Source organism: Euprymna scolopes, chromosome 16 (assembly GCF_053919585.1).
Source record: "Euprymna scolopes isolate OS-2025 chromosome 16, ASM5391958v1, whole genome shotgun sequence".
In the NCBI taxonomy this organism is placed as follows: Eukaryota; Metazoa; Mollusca; class Cephalopoda; order Sepiida; family Sepiolidae; genus Euprymna; species Euprymna scolopes.
Genome location: NC_136497.1, coordinates 83,719,822 through 83,735,361, shown reverse-complemented (window position 1 = coordinate 83,735,361; position 15,540 = coordinate 83,719,822).

Below are 15,540 nucleotides of genomic sequence, written 5' to 3'. Positions count from 1 at the left end.
CTGTGTCTTGCTTAGAATAATAAAAATTCTTGGATATGAAACTCAACCACTTCATTTCATTTCAATGAGAGTTTTTTGGAATTCATTGAATTACAATTTAATATATATATTTGTATGTATATATATATATATATATTATATATATATTTATATTATATTATATTATATATATAAAGTCCCAAATGGATGATCCCATTAATGTGCAAACTAAAGGACAAATGACACATAGCTCACTACACAATTCAGATCATTAGCTTTCCAAAAGGCATTCATTTTTTGAATTCTTATCAGTAGTCGCTGAGATTTCGAACTTATAAAATTGCCAAAAACGTGGTCTATCTATATATCTATCTATCTATCTATCTACCTATCTATCTTTACATGTGTGTGTATGTGTGTGTGTGATCTGAGGTTATTGTTCTCCAAAGGTTAAGTAACCAACGAAGTTTAACGAACTTAATACAAGAGTGCTCAATGCCGTAGTAGAGCATGGTGGACTCTTCATTTGTTTTTACATGCGGTAATAGGTTCCTACTCAGTCATGAGCATGTTTCAGTCAGCTAGTTACTAGTAACTAGATACCTTTTTCAGTCGATACAGCTTATACGAAGGCAAAGTTTACAACCTTGCTTTCGATTTTATTTTGTATGGGAACTTCACGAGCTCTTTTTGTTTACACTACTGTTCAATGAACTATTGCACATTAAAGAAATTTATAAAAATAATAAAAGCTACCAAAAAATAAAATAAAAATGTTGAAATAGCTGAGATAAACGAGAGAATTTAATTTGCGTATCCCACACTCTCCTTTTTTTTTTGCTGGTTGAATGGCACGATGTAAAACAATAAGTTGTTGATCTTATTCTCTGCTTAACTCCTGGGAAAATATTTTAATATTGATGGGAAAACAGGATTCATTTTTTCATTTATATTTTTTAGAATGTTTTCATTTGCATTCATTATTAGCTTGTAGATAGAGGGAACTGACAAATAAGAATACATTCACATACACAGACATATACTTATATACATACATAGACACATGCATATGAACATACATACACAGGCACTCACACACATGCATATATATATATATATATATATATATATATATATATATATATATATACAATTTTTGTTGTAAAAATCTAATGGATAAACATCTGAAGAAGTTGGTGAGGACTGGATATTTTTACGGAAACATAAATTGTAAAATTGCCAACTCATTAAGGAAACAGCTGTAATGGAAAAATCCAGGAAATAAACGAAGGTTATAAAAAAGAAAACGTGAGTCTTTGAATTTTCAACAAAATTTTGGACTATATATATATATATATATATATATATATATATATATATATATATATATATATATCACGTTATTCCAGCAGTTCTGTCCGAATTTTTACCTTTGTTTTTAAATGGAGCGAAACTGAAAAAATATTGTATATAGCGTGTAATTTCTGCCTGTTTAGATGGTTTTTAACTAATTATATATTTTTTTACATAACGATAACATTTAAATTTGCTTGATTACAACACTACATTGGAGTGCCTAAGAATAATTTTAGTCATATAATTCTTTATAAGTTCAAGAAAGGAAACTCAGCAGCCGAAGCAGCTAGAAATATTCACTCAGTTTATGGAAAAGAATGTTTGAATGAAAGAACTTGCAGAAGATGTTTTGCAAAATCCAGAAGTAGAGATTTCACTATTGAAGATGAGGATCGACCCTGACGTCCAGTTGGGTTTGATGATAAGTTTCTTGAAGCAGCTCTTGAAGAAAATCCTGCTTTATCAGTCAAAGAATTGGCAATAAAACTGAGTTCAAACCATACAACTGTTCATCTTCATCTTCAACAACTTGGACAAGTTCCTAAACTTGGAAAATTGGTGCCTCACGAACTGTCTGATAACAATTTGAAATGCCGTCGACATCTGCTCTTCTCTCCATTCTCGCCAACTTGTTTCACCTTTTTTGATAGACTTGTGACTATTGATTAAAAAATTATCGAAATGTTAAGCGTCGAACACAATAGCTTGGTAAAGCGGAAAAACCTAAGCCACAACCGAAAAGAGAACTTTATGGGAATAAGGTTCTTCTTTCAACATGGGGGTATTGCCAAGGAATAATCCACTTTGAATTTTTACCATCTAATCTAACAATTAATGCTCAAATATACTGTCAGCAATTAGAACGTTTCAATCAAGGTTTGAGCGTAAAAAGCTCTGCTCTAGTGAATCGAAAAGGAGTGATGTTTCATCAGGACAACGCCCGACTCCACACAGTAAGAATCACCTCACAAAAGATCGAAGAACTTGCTTTGGAGAAAATTCCTCATCCAACCTATTCTCCTAACCTTGCTCCTCGAGACTATCATTTGTTTCGTACCTTACACAATCCTGGAACAGCTATTGTAAAGCAGAAACATGTTGAAACTGACGTTTGTGAGTTCTCCGAATTCAAAGCCAAATGGATTCTTTTCTTTTTATATATATATATATATATATATATATATATATATATATATATATATATATATATATTAAAGCTATGGAATAGGGCTAATAAGGTTATGGAATGAAGCTATATATGAGGTCCATAACATTTTAAAAGGCTATGAAATCTCATCTAGAAAGAAAAGGTGAATTAGCGGACACGATAGAGCGACTGTTTACCACGCTGAGATTACTTTTGGCCAGAAGCTGCGGCCTTCTCTGCTGCCAGTCGTCGCGGGTTCGCTTCACTAGACATGAGCATTGGATGTTCAGAGAGTGTCTATCTGATGCGCAACACCTAAACTGGGTAAGCAAGTTTGGAGCCAAGGTGGAAAGTCCTGTGGTGATGAAGTGAGACTACGCCAATATATACACTGCGTATCAAATTATTAACGAGGTTACATTTTTTCTTTATATTTAAGGAACGAGTGTATAAAAATCCATGAAACTTTCAGAAAGTGCTTAAAATATGATTCAGCTGCTCTTCTCAGAAAATTAAAGTATTTAAAGCAGTATTAGCGGAATTATGGCAGAGGATAGGAATATCTGTTGCTTTTAATGTGTCAAGTTATTTGCGAGGTTGCGGAAAAAACACAATATACCCATAACTTGTTTATTGAAATAATTTTAAAACATTAAATGAACTAGGAAAAATGCTTAGAACACAATAACTACATAGCAATTTCCACTTTGACATAATTAGTAGGGGATGTGCGATCCCTTTTTATGAATGACTTGTGAAAGACATTGTGACTTTTATGAAAGACGTTGGTCCATAGAATTATTCAAATTTGTGATTTCGTCAACAGTTATTCCTCGCGATACCTTTTGGAGGGCATGCTTTTAAATCGGCGTCCACTTGCATAGAGGTATCGCTTCATGATACTCCAAAGGTTCTCAATTGGGTTCAAATCTGGACAATCCGCAGGCCACTCCATCTTCCGTAGGCCAAAGAACCCCAGTTGTTGCAAATACTCTTTGTTTTCATTTGCTGCATGCGAAATAAACATTATCCTGCATAAAAATAATCGTTCTTCTGGACGTCAACCTTTGCTTCTTCAGCCATGGTTCAAAGTGCTCCTTCAGAAAACCTATGTAAGAATTTGACGTCATTTTTACGCCTTCTGGGACTTTCCATGTTCCAACTAAATTACCTCCAATACACCCAGTCCAAATCATTATCCCACCACCACCTTCTTGGCGCCATAAACGCTGATGAAGATGTCGTCTATCTAGTACCACCCCCTTGTTCAGCAATCTGAGCCATCAAGATTGACATGCACTTCATCTGTAAACAAAACTTTAGAAAAATCCGTTTTCATGTTGTCCTCTGCCCATTTCAATCGGTTTTGTATATGATGTTGCTTTAATGGAGGCTTTGTTACAGGCTTAACAGACTTTGCCACTTCTTTCAGATGGCGACATCGGGTATTTTTGAGACATTCTTAAATTCGGCTTGGTCCAAGACTTCTCAACTTGTCTGCCCAGGTTTCTTAACAGCTTCACGTTTAATTTGGAATAGAGAGCGGCGTGAAACAAATGTAGATTTACCTTTATCAGCTCTCTACGTACCTTTGTAGGATCCTTGGCAAAGTTCTTCACAGTTTGATGGTACTTTTCTATCATTTTCGATATTCCGAGGGTAATTGTACTTTTTGCTAGCTGTTCTGTAATAGTGCTTTTTTCAGAACTACTCAAAGCACCTTTATGACCCATTCTATTGACGAAACAAACTGTCTTGTTAATAATTTGACACACCTCAAATACCGTGGATTCAATAATTAAGATGACAAGTTGTTTACGTTGCGCAAAACGGTACGAAAATTTCACAGTACGAAAATTTCACAGTACGCGCAGCTCAGCATTGCCAACGTTCCCGAAGCTTTTGATACGAAACTACCGGTAAGTTTCTGAAACTGGTACAAAAATGTTATCTCATTAATAATTTGACATGCAGTGTGTGTGTGTGTGTATATATATATATATATATATATATATATATATATATATATATATATACATATATATATATATTAACAGTCTTTGTTCGGTTGTAAAATAAACAAAAGCGAAATAAAGATTTTTTTTCATATTCTTAAAACAGACGTAGTTGTTTCTGAATTTATTTTTTTTGTTCGCGATTTTGTGATGTTTTCTCTTTTTTTTTTTTTTGCAAAATACAATCTTCAATGCAAACTGATAGAAACCATCTTTCAAAGAACTTCTCGCGGTGTTTTAACATTGGCGGGAAATAGTAGTACTAAACGTGTGTTGCTTTAGTCTAGTTTTAGAATTGTAACAACTCGTCTAGCTACAACCACAGCAAAGAACCTTCCTTTCTCTCTTTACCAAAAGCCAAACGAAAATTCCATGAACAAAGTCCCTCTCTTAGAGCATCGCATCTTCTTCCCAACTGACCACAATATGGTGATTTTCAAGTGAAATCTAAACAAATACTTGTTGAGCTGTCTTCTTCGATAATCAATTTCTCTTATTATTCCCGTTTATCTCGCGGTGGCGATTGTCATTCAACTAACGATATTTTAACCTTGATCCTCCAGTAATCACTGCGTCGTAATAAATTGTGCTTAGTTAGCAAAATATAAAGAAGAAAAAAAAACATGTCGATTAGTTAAAAGCGCAAAAAAAAAAAATACGGATGGGCATAGGATTATCCACTACCAATACCAAATGCCGACGGAATAAGATCATAACTTATTAGAATGTTCAATAGTTATAAAATATTATTTTCATAATTAAATGTGCGAAGAGCAATTATTAAAACTGTTAGCATCATGTATACCATTATTCTTATCTCGATTCTTCACGCTGATTCGGTCGATGCAACCTCTGGTCTATTTCGGGCGCATGTCTGCAACAGTTATAGGTTACATCGACCGAAACGATGTGAATATAATAATCAAAATGAAAAACTTTGCAAAGCTTTCATCTAAGATAAGAATTGTCATCCAAATGATGCAAACTATCAATCCTCATCTAAAAAATTCTGAAACATCAAATATTTAATTATTTGTTTCAGTTTAAACATTCATTCCAAAGAGCTCGCCATAAGTAACTATGTATTTTCTTTTCTTTGTATTTTTTTTTATATTTTTAAGTATTTCTTCTGACCTAAAACTATATCCGATGGTGAGGCCCCACCTTGCGGGCTTTGGGGAGTGTGGAGCCACCCTTTAATTGACATTGCTCTCAGGTCCACTCTAACCCGGAGTGGTAGTACCTGTTAGGGTCCCAACTATGGGTTAAATAGAATCTGACTTAAAAAAAAATATACTCCATTAAAAATCGTTCCTCAAAATTACCAGATTCGGCATTAAATAACCTGAAAAAGGTTGATATGCCGTAAAACAAAAACAACCAACCAATCAACAAAGTATTTCTTCTGTTTGTATTTCATGTGTTGCTCGGGAGCAGAAATCGCATATTTTTATAGCATTGTTAAACTATATTTTTACAAAGGAATCACCACTTATCAAGGCCCAAAGGTAACTCGAGGATACGGGATAAAGAGTGCACAGTAGTCAATGGGACAATACCATAGTAATCGTTAGAAGGGTAAATTTGGTAAATTGGATTACTGAAGGGGAACGGCTCATCCAGAATTTGTTTAGGTTGAACTTGAAGACGGCCATATTGTAGTCAACTGTAAAGCAGGCAAACGGAAAAGTGTCCCACGTGTGCAGTTCTAAGAAAGAAACTTTGTTCATTGAACCCACGTTTAGGTCTAGGCACAGATAAAGAGTGCGGGGGAACTATTGATAGTTTTTTTAATTAGACGAGTGTGTCACGCAAATGTTTGTCGAGGGGGGCATAGATTGGAGCACAGACGAGCACTTGTCATGAAAATAACGATAAAGCAGAGACAGACTCGCAAAGTATCTTCTATGGGAAATAGCTTGCATGGAAGAGAAAGGGGCATCGCCTACTAGACTACGAAGTCTATTTTGAACTATATCAAGGCAGGATAAGCTGCTTCTAGCAGCTTATGGCCAGATATGGCAACAATACTCCATCCTTTGACGTATCTGATTCTTATATAGGTAGAGAATTGCATCAGCATTCTGGATCCATTAAATAACAAATCAGAGCTGTTATTTCTCAAGCGCCATTAGACGTTAAAACTGTGCATCAAAGTATGCCATTCAAAGATTAGCACAGTGAATTGGACTCCAATAAGAGCAAATTAAGCTTTAATATTTTTTTTAATACAAATCATATTTTTGCTTACTTAACTGGCGTAGGAGATAGTCACACAAATATAGAATACATCCTTGACAATCAGTCCGACAGTAGTTTTGTTGTTGTTAGGCTGCGACATGGTTCTGCTCAATCACAAGATAGCCACCCTCCCAACTTTTACCTTCTCTCTTTGAGGTGGTGGGTTATTGCTAATTGCATGAGGCGCCCCTAACAGATAATGCCAACAGGGCGACTCGGGTATTTTTTTGTAGGCTAGAATGCGCATCTTCTAGCGTACTGATATTTCAAGATCCTACTTGACCTTCTGTCTAATGCTTTTGAGGTGAGGCAAGTAAATCATGTTTTATGTTATCGACCTATTTGACACAGTGGCAAGAGTGTTCAATAATGGGTCGGGAGATCAGCGTTCGAGCCTCGGTCAAGTCATACACAAGACTTAACTAATAGTACTCCCTTTCCAAACAATCAGCTTTACAAGAGGAGGATCAAAGGCAAATGGAATAATCCTGGTAAAGGAATAGTGCCCTTCCCTAAACCTAGGTGTAGCAGCTAATGAAAAGGACGCCTTAAGGTGGCCATCGGCTATAGCCTGTCACTTACCTTAGCATATGTTAAGAACTTAACTGCAATCTTTGGTACTTTCTATATAACAGTTTTATAGGTCTTCTATCGTCTCCACCGTACTGTATACCGATACTCTATGGCTGATTGGGATAGCTTCCGTACATTCATATCTGATTTACCTCTGCACTCCATGTTTTAAAATGATGTGTCCTCTATAGTATCAGATCTGACCGAATGGTTAATTGTAGGCATAGACCAATTCATACAATCTATGGTTCTCCTCAGAATGTGCTGCTGCTATCGCATACAGAAATCACTTTTTCCATAGCTACCAACGTAATAGATGCACTGAGACTAAAACTGCTTTCAGGACTGCCAGCAACCACTGTAAAAGAGTAATAAAAAAATGCTAGAGAGTTATATGCCCAGTCTGTTAAATCCAAGGTAGCTGATCAGCGGCTTGGTTCCCACCAGTTTTGGCAAATAACAAATAGGATCCTGAACAGAAGTGTGCGTTCTATCCCAACCATTATCAATGGACCAGAGGTCATCTCGTCAGCGTCAGACAAGGCCAAACTATTTGCAAAGAACTTTGCAGCTAATTCTACCCTATGCGACGAAGGCCATCAACTCCCCATATTTCCTCCTATAAGACAGAACAAGCTAGGTAACATACAAATATCCGTGCATGAGGTCGCCAAGCTAATCAAGAACCTAGATTCCAGTAAAGCAACTGGCCCTGATGGCATCCCAATTATAGTGTTAAAAAAGCTTCAATCAGAACTTGCTTCCATACTTACGAAACTATGTAAGCGCTGCCTTAAGGAGAAGTGCTTTCCGACTCCCTGGAAGACCTCATCAGTTTGCCCTGTATTTAAGAATTCAGGTGATAAGTCATCTCCCTCTCAGTACAGGCCAATAAGTCTCCTGTGTGTTATGAGTAAGCTGCTGGAATCCATATTAAATAGAGAAATAGTCAACCACCTCAGCAGGAACAACCTTCTTAGTGACACACAATATGGTTTCCGTTCTGCAAGATCTACCGCAGATGTGCTGACGATTATATCCCACAGTATAAGTGAATCTCGGTACAAAGGCTTCCTTTCTAGGGCAATTGCTCTTGACATATCAAAGGCCTTCGACAAGGTATGGCATAAGGGTCTACTTCACAAGATTTCCCGCTACGGTATAACTAGAAATGTTTTCTCAATCATTAAATCATTTCTCTCCGATAGGCGCATGAGAGTAGTGGTAGATGGACAAAAATCGGAGGCCTGCAATATAAATGCTGGAGCCCCTCAGGGGACAATCCTGGGCCCAACTGTCTTCCTGATCTACATCAATGACCTCCCTAAACACATACTTAAATCATTCGTTGACATCTATGCTGATGACACGACCATCTACGGCAACACATCAAAGGCTGTAAATGACAAAGTTCTCTCTGATTCTCTCTCCTCTGATCTCGAGCGCGTGGTTCAGTGGGAGAAGATGTGGATGGTTACCTTTAATGCATCCAAAACCAAACTCCTATCCTTACATTATCAACGCTCTGATCCCCATCTGGCATCAATTGTGATGGATAGCTCTCGTCTGGGTGAGGCCCCGTGTTTTGACAAGCTTCTGGGTTTGACCTTTACTCCTGATCTGAAATGGAACACGTACATCAAGTCTGTTGCCAACCTCACTGGATATCTCACTACTGATGCAATTCTCTATCTATATAAAAGCCAAGTACGTCCAAGGATGGAATACTGTTGCCATATCTGGGCAGGAGCTGCTAAAAACAGGCTATCCTGCATTGACAGAGTACAAAATAGACTTCGTGGCTTAGTGGGGGATGCCCTTTTCTCTACCCTGCAACCTCTCTCCCACAGAAGAGACGTTGCGAGCCTATCCTTGTTTTATCGTTATTTCCATGGCAGGTGCTCGTCTGAACTCCAATCTCTGGTCCCCCCTCGCCAATCTTTCACGAAAAACACCCGTCTAGCTGAATCCACTGTGGAAAATTTCCCCCACTCTATATCTGTGCCTAAATCAAAACGTAGATTCAATGAAAAAAGCTTCTTTCTTAGAACTGCACGCCTGTTGAACTCTGTTCCGTCTGCATGCTTCTCACCGGACTACAACTTGGATGTGTTCAAGTTCAACGTTAACAAATTCCTAATGAACCGCCCCCTTTAGTAAACACTTCATCAAATCTCCACACTAACGTAATGTACCTGCAATAACCCTTATCCCTGAGTGGCTTCCGGGCCTTGATAAGTGGTGATCGCTGTGTAAAAAAATGTTATTTTATTATGTTAAAATAAACTATGGCGGGTTCTTTATTAAAATACGCGTGCGGAATTAATTCTCACCAGAAATATTCGTATTATTTGGATTTTCGAACTATTGTTCTCATCTTGACTGTTATTTACGCAAAGTTTCGGTCGATGTAAACTTTTCTCTTTTTCAGGTGTATCTTATGGAACTCATGAACTTTTCTGTCCAGCTCAGGACCAAGTGTTTTATCCATTAAACCATGAAACCACAAGGAGATAACCATAATCCTGAAAATGGCGAGTACTTAATCACCTACGCCACAGGTTTGCAAGGGTGGAGAAATTACTAAGTAAAATCCAGTTGTAAAGTAACATCCTCACAGCAGGCGACGTCAAAATACAATTGCGAATTACTTAGGACTTGTAACCAGTCATGTATGGTGGATTTGAGCATGCTATCACTGCGGATAAAATATAGGATTCCATTCGAAATTCTGTACAGATTCCGGAATTCGACAGAACGATTACCGAGTTGAACAAGATACAACTGAAGAAGGTCGGAGGTAAAGTCGACTTAAACGTGTGAAAATAACACTCAACGTAAGAACAGTACTCTGAAGAATACAAACAATACGAAGAAGAACGAATAACATGATGGAACGCTCCTTAAGTAGAACTGATTATTCAGAATGAAATATTGATTTTATAGTAAGAAACGTATTACTTCTAATCAAAGTATACAAGTTATATGATTCTCCGTGGTTTATAAAGAAACACTTTAATGATATGGTATATTGTTGAACTTCAAAAAAAAAACAGATGAAATACATCGAGGTTGTAGAGAAAATAAATGAACGTGTACACATGCACATAATTAAATGCACATTTTTATTTTCGTGTACATAACATACATGATTAAATTATCTAAGGTGTACGTGTGTGCATGTGTGTATGTGTATATTTGTGTGTGTATGTGCGCGCATGTGTGTGTGTGTGTGTGTGTGTGTGTGTGTGTGTGTGTGTGTGTGTGTGTGTGTGTGTGTGTGTGTGTGTGTGTGTGTGTGTGTGTGATCACTTTTATGTTTTCTTTATAGAACCTGTTGGGGTATATTTCCTGTTTACGATCAAAATCTCAATGGTTTTCAGTGAAAACAGAAGGATATTCTTTGTTATAGACTGGAAGGGCAGAGGCTGTATTATAATAAGAAATCCGCGCGCTAGCTTGAACCACATATAAAAGAAATTATAAAAACAAAACTTACACAAAAATAAAACCCCAAAAACGATACATAATAAAATCTAAAGCCGATGAAAAAACAATTTGATTGAGACCAATTGGAGAGAAATCACTCAGTTTGAGGATGTCATCAAGTTGTTGCAAATAAGACTGGAAATGAAAAAAGATGGCCGTCATGTGCATGCTGGAAGCGTAAGAAAAGCATTATGGAATAGCAAAGATGGTAGGACAAGTATTATGGAATAGCAAAGATGGCTTCGTTCTAGGGCATCAAAGAGGGTGAATCATGCTTATTGCTAATAAGATTATGATATTGTAAAGTGGTTGGAGTTTATCTGCTTTTCATCAGTCATTATTTACGATATAAATACGATCACAATTACTCGCATGGCTTTTATTACAACTACAAGAAGCAACCAACATTGCAGGAGATCGAAAATGTTTTTATATGTAAGATGTTTGCTTGGTTTTAAACGGCACATTGATCATTGTTGATTAATTTAATGCTTCAAGCATAGATATGTTTGGTATACGATTCATTTGTGGATTAATTTGTTATGTAGTCAAATATTTTGTAAATAAATAGTTTATAATAAATAGCTTCTAGTTTATCAATATATGAAGCCCTGACAATTCGATGCGTGAGAGTGGACCTGAGAATATTGGCAATTAAGAGATTAAAAATACATCTAATACATATAAATATATATAAATATATATATATATATATATATATATATTATATATACATATATATATATATATATATATATATATATATATATCGTATCTTACATTATACTAACTGGATGTCCGACGTTGCCTGATCGTTTAAACATGATATTTTAATGTATGCAGATTGCGTATGTTTTATAATCAATGTAAAAACATATGCATATTTCATTCATAATCAAAATATGTATATTAATTTATAATCAATATAAAAATGTGTGTATATTTAATTTATACTAAACTAGCCTAGGTGTCCGGCTAGGCCCGGGTGTATAGAGGTATGTGTTGAGCAAAAAAAAAAAGTGGTAGTAGGCAGGTAGGCTTGAACCCGTGCCACGAAAGAGGAAAAGAACGTGAAAAAAACCCTGACATCTTTTCCTTGGCCCCCATCACCTAACTGGAAGTGGCGAAGGTTTAAGTTAAGGCTAGTCAATCGAGAAGTGGTGATAACTTTCGAAAATATCAGCGAAAGAAGCGACTCCTCCCTATAGAAACATGATTAGTTTAGGGCGAAGAACTTAATGTTTTAGCCGATATTTGTCGTCCGAAGAACCGAGCTTCAAAATGCCACTTTAAGTAATTTTATGTGAGGGGGTAGTGTGTGTAGAAATAAGAGCCCTCGTTTTGGTATTGAAGTTAAGATCGAAATGTTAAGTTTTCCAACTTATGTTTATCAGTAAAGAATTTCTGCTTTTCTAATAGAGATAGGGATGTTTTCAGCAGAAAGTGGGAGGTATTCCTTCTCGAACATATATATATATATATATATATATATATATATATATATATATATAATGCTAATAAAGCTATAAGGATCTCTTTATAGTTTGTTGTCTTGTTTTGTTCATGTCACCGTGCACCTAATATGGTAACTAACAAAGCGAACAACATCAATAAAGGACCTACAATAGGATGAAATTGAATGAGAGTTGAAAAAATAAAGGGAAGAATGGGGCGGGGGCGAAAGAAATGGCTGACTAATTAAAAAAAATGTATACATTTTTGTCTGAATATGCAAACTGTCGTAAAGCATAACAGGTGGCTTTTGAAAACTTTATAGATAGATTAAAATTTCGAATTAAAATGTCAAGTATCATGGTTCAGTTGTGCTCTAAACGGAAGCATTCACATCCAACACGCACCTGTCACATCAATGAATATATATATATATATATATATATATATATATATATATATATATATATATATATTAGGCACCGCCAAAACTGGGGGGGGCAGGTCAGTACTTTTTGACGGACCGTCTTTTTAAAAATCTACCAAAAATCAGGTAATTATCCGATCAATACGAAATTTTCAGCGATTATTAAGAGAAGAATGAACTTTATAACAGTGTACTTATTTTTCATAAACGATATTTACATATATATATTTTTTTGCTTACAACCCCCCCCTTGTTTTGAAGTGGGAACAAATATGCTTAAAATAATCATCTGAAACTGAACTCAACATATTGTGTTGTTGTAAGGGACAGAATTATAGATTTAAAAAAAACATTGTTTGCATACCTTATTTTGACGTCTGAATATCAGAACTTCGATTGTGTTTAATTATCCCGCTTTTGAGTTTTGAAGTGTGAAATTCAGTGAATATGTTAAGTAAAATAATTAGTTTAAGTTAAGCAAAACAAAAAAAAAAAATTTTAATATTTATATGAAAAAAGCCATTTTAAAATCTTTGATAAATAAATTAACAATTTTTTTTAGCGAGCCGAATAATGCATGACCATTATTAAACAGGGCATGCTTTGAAGAATCGATACCAAGAAAAAAATTCGATAAATATTGTGCCCTTTGTGTTAAAAATAGCATCATTTTTTTCGATCCCGTTAGAAAACATTTGCCGCCTTTCGACTACGGTAGACCAAACGCGCTAAAATAATTTTTTTTTATTCTGCTTTAAATTGCCCCCCCCCCCATTTTGGGGTGCCTGGCCCCCACACACACATTAAAAACCAAACTCATACAAATGGTGACCAATCTGGTACTGGCCAGCCTCAGCTTAATAATATATTGAAATTTTCGTCACTGAAAAATAAGTTATTTTGGCCTGTTTGGTCTTCCATAGTTTGCTTCTTATCAAACGCAAACGTAAACAGTGTCGATCTAGACTCTAGATCGGCACGAAATAACCGGTTGCCTATATGAATAAGTGGAATTATTTGAAATCCAGGTACTTATATTATAATATTTTTGCATATTCTCATAGAAAATCATTCTAAATTTTAGTTAGACAATAAATAAATTAATTAATTATTTCAAAAACCTTCTTTTTTTTTAATATTTATGTACGTTTTTTTGTGCAAGACAAAAAATGTCAATTGTTAACTTTTTGGGAAAATTAAACATTTAAAATTTAATTAAAAATAGTAGAAAACGTTTTTACATTATTCTGTTTTCTATATGATAAAATTCAGGGTTTTATCTTTCGGGTAAAAAAAAAGTTACTCAGAAATAATTGATTTTAATAAATGTAATTTCGTTTTAAAAAACAACAAAAACTTGATTTTGCGGCCATTTTTGGCGGTGCCTAATATATATATATATATATATATATATATATATATATATATATATTCTTCGTGTAATCATTAAAATAATCTGAGCAATCTAATCGTTTTTTCTTCATTTTATATTTGCAAAGACAATGTCCGACATTGCATTCTCATAGGTGCGATTTATTTTGTTTTCTTGAGTTCCCTTTCGTTTTAATCTCATTGTAAGTCTTGATTTTATCGCTCTTTTTATTTTCTATTTTATTGATTTTGGCCTTGTTTCACTTCATTTAGTTTTTTGATCTTGTGTTAAGCTCTAATTCAGTCCAAGACTCATCCCAATTGATTTTTTTAATGTTTACGGTTTTATGACTAGACTCAGATTCTGATTCGTTCTTTTCCAATGCACGACTATCCACCTTTGCCGTTTTTATGCGAATTTATTGTCACAGAACTTACTAGATAGATTTTTTTAGATTCTTGGACCACCTTTTTTTTTAATTAAAATTTCCATAAGTAACAAGGCGGGGAGGGCTGTGTTGTCAACATCGTTACAAGGACACTAATCCTAAGTCCCAGTTGCTATATTTTCATCTTCCTCTGGTGGACCTATCAAAATGTAACCAGCCACTTACTCATCACTAGAATTACCGCCTCAATATGGGTCCGGAGTATAAATTTATGAGTAACCTCTAAGTATTTACTTCAAAAGTGCTCAATACGTAGGTAGAGCTAGTTAGTAAGCTATAAAATAGATATGGCGATTAAGCTACACTGAATATTCCGCGTTTCATCCACTCTAGGACTCTTCAGGCTTATGCGCATAAGCTTGAAGAGTCCTAGAGTGGATGGAACGCGGAATGCGCATAAGCTTGAAGAGTCCTAGAGTGGATGAAACGCGGAATATTCAGTGTAGCTTAATCGCCATATCTATTTTATAGCTTACTATATATATATATATATATATATATATATATATATATATATATATATATATATATATATATATATATATATATATATACCGCCTAAACAAGTAGTCCAGCGGGTTCAAGTAGGGAGGGTGGGTCAATGAGTGAAGGCTATAAAGCCAAAGCACTTTTTTTGGAAACCAAGTCTGGGTTTTTTCGGACTTGTGAGCCGGCGCCAATTTATGCCAACGGCCGACTGATTGCACCAGAGGCTCACCACACTCCTCAGCACATCCATGTACATTTTGGTGTTGACTTTCAAACCGACTTCGAAAATGTACAGTGGCATGATGTGGCTCTCACTTAAAACCCCACCAATGACCATAACCGCGGCCGAAAACTTTGTTATCATGACGCTGGGCACGTAGATGTTATTTGTGGCAATCCAGCAATACATTTTCTAGGCTTTGGGTAATGGTCCTTTTTTCATAACTTGGATCGGTAAAGAGCATGAGTTGTACAGCGGTGCATCTCTGTTGAACATTGTGTCACTTTCAGACATGATAGGCGGCTCCTACCGCACCTAGGATTCGTACATAA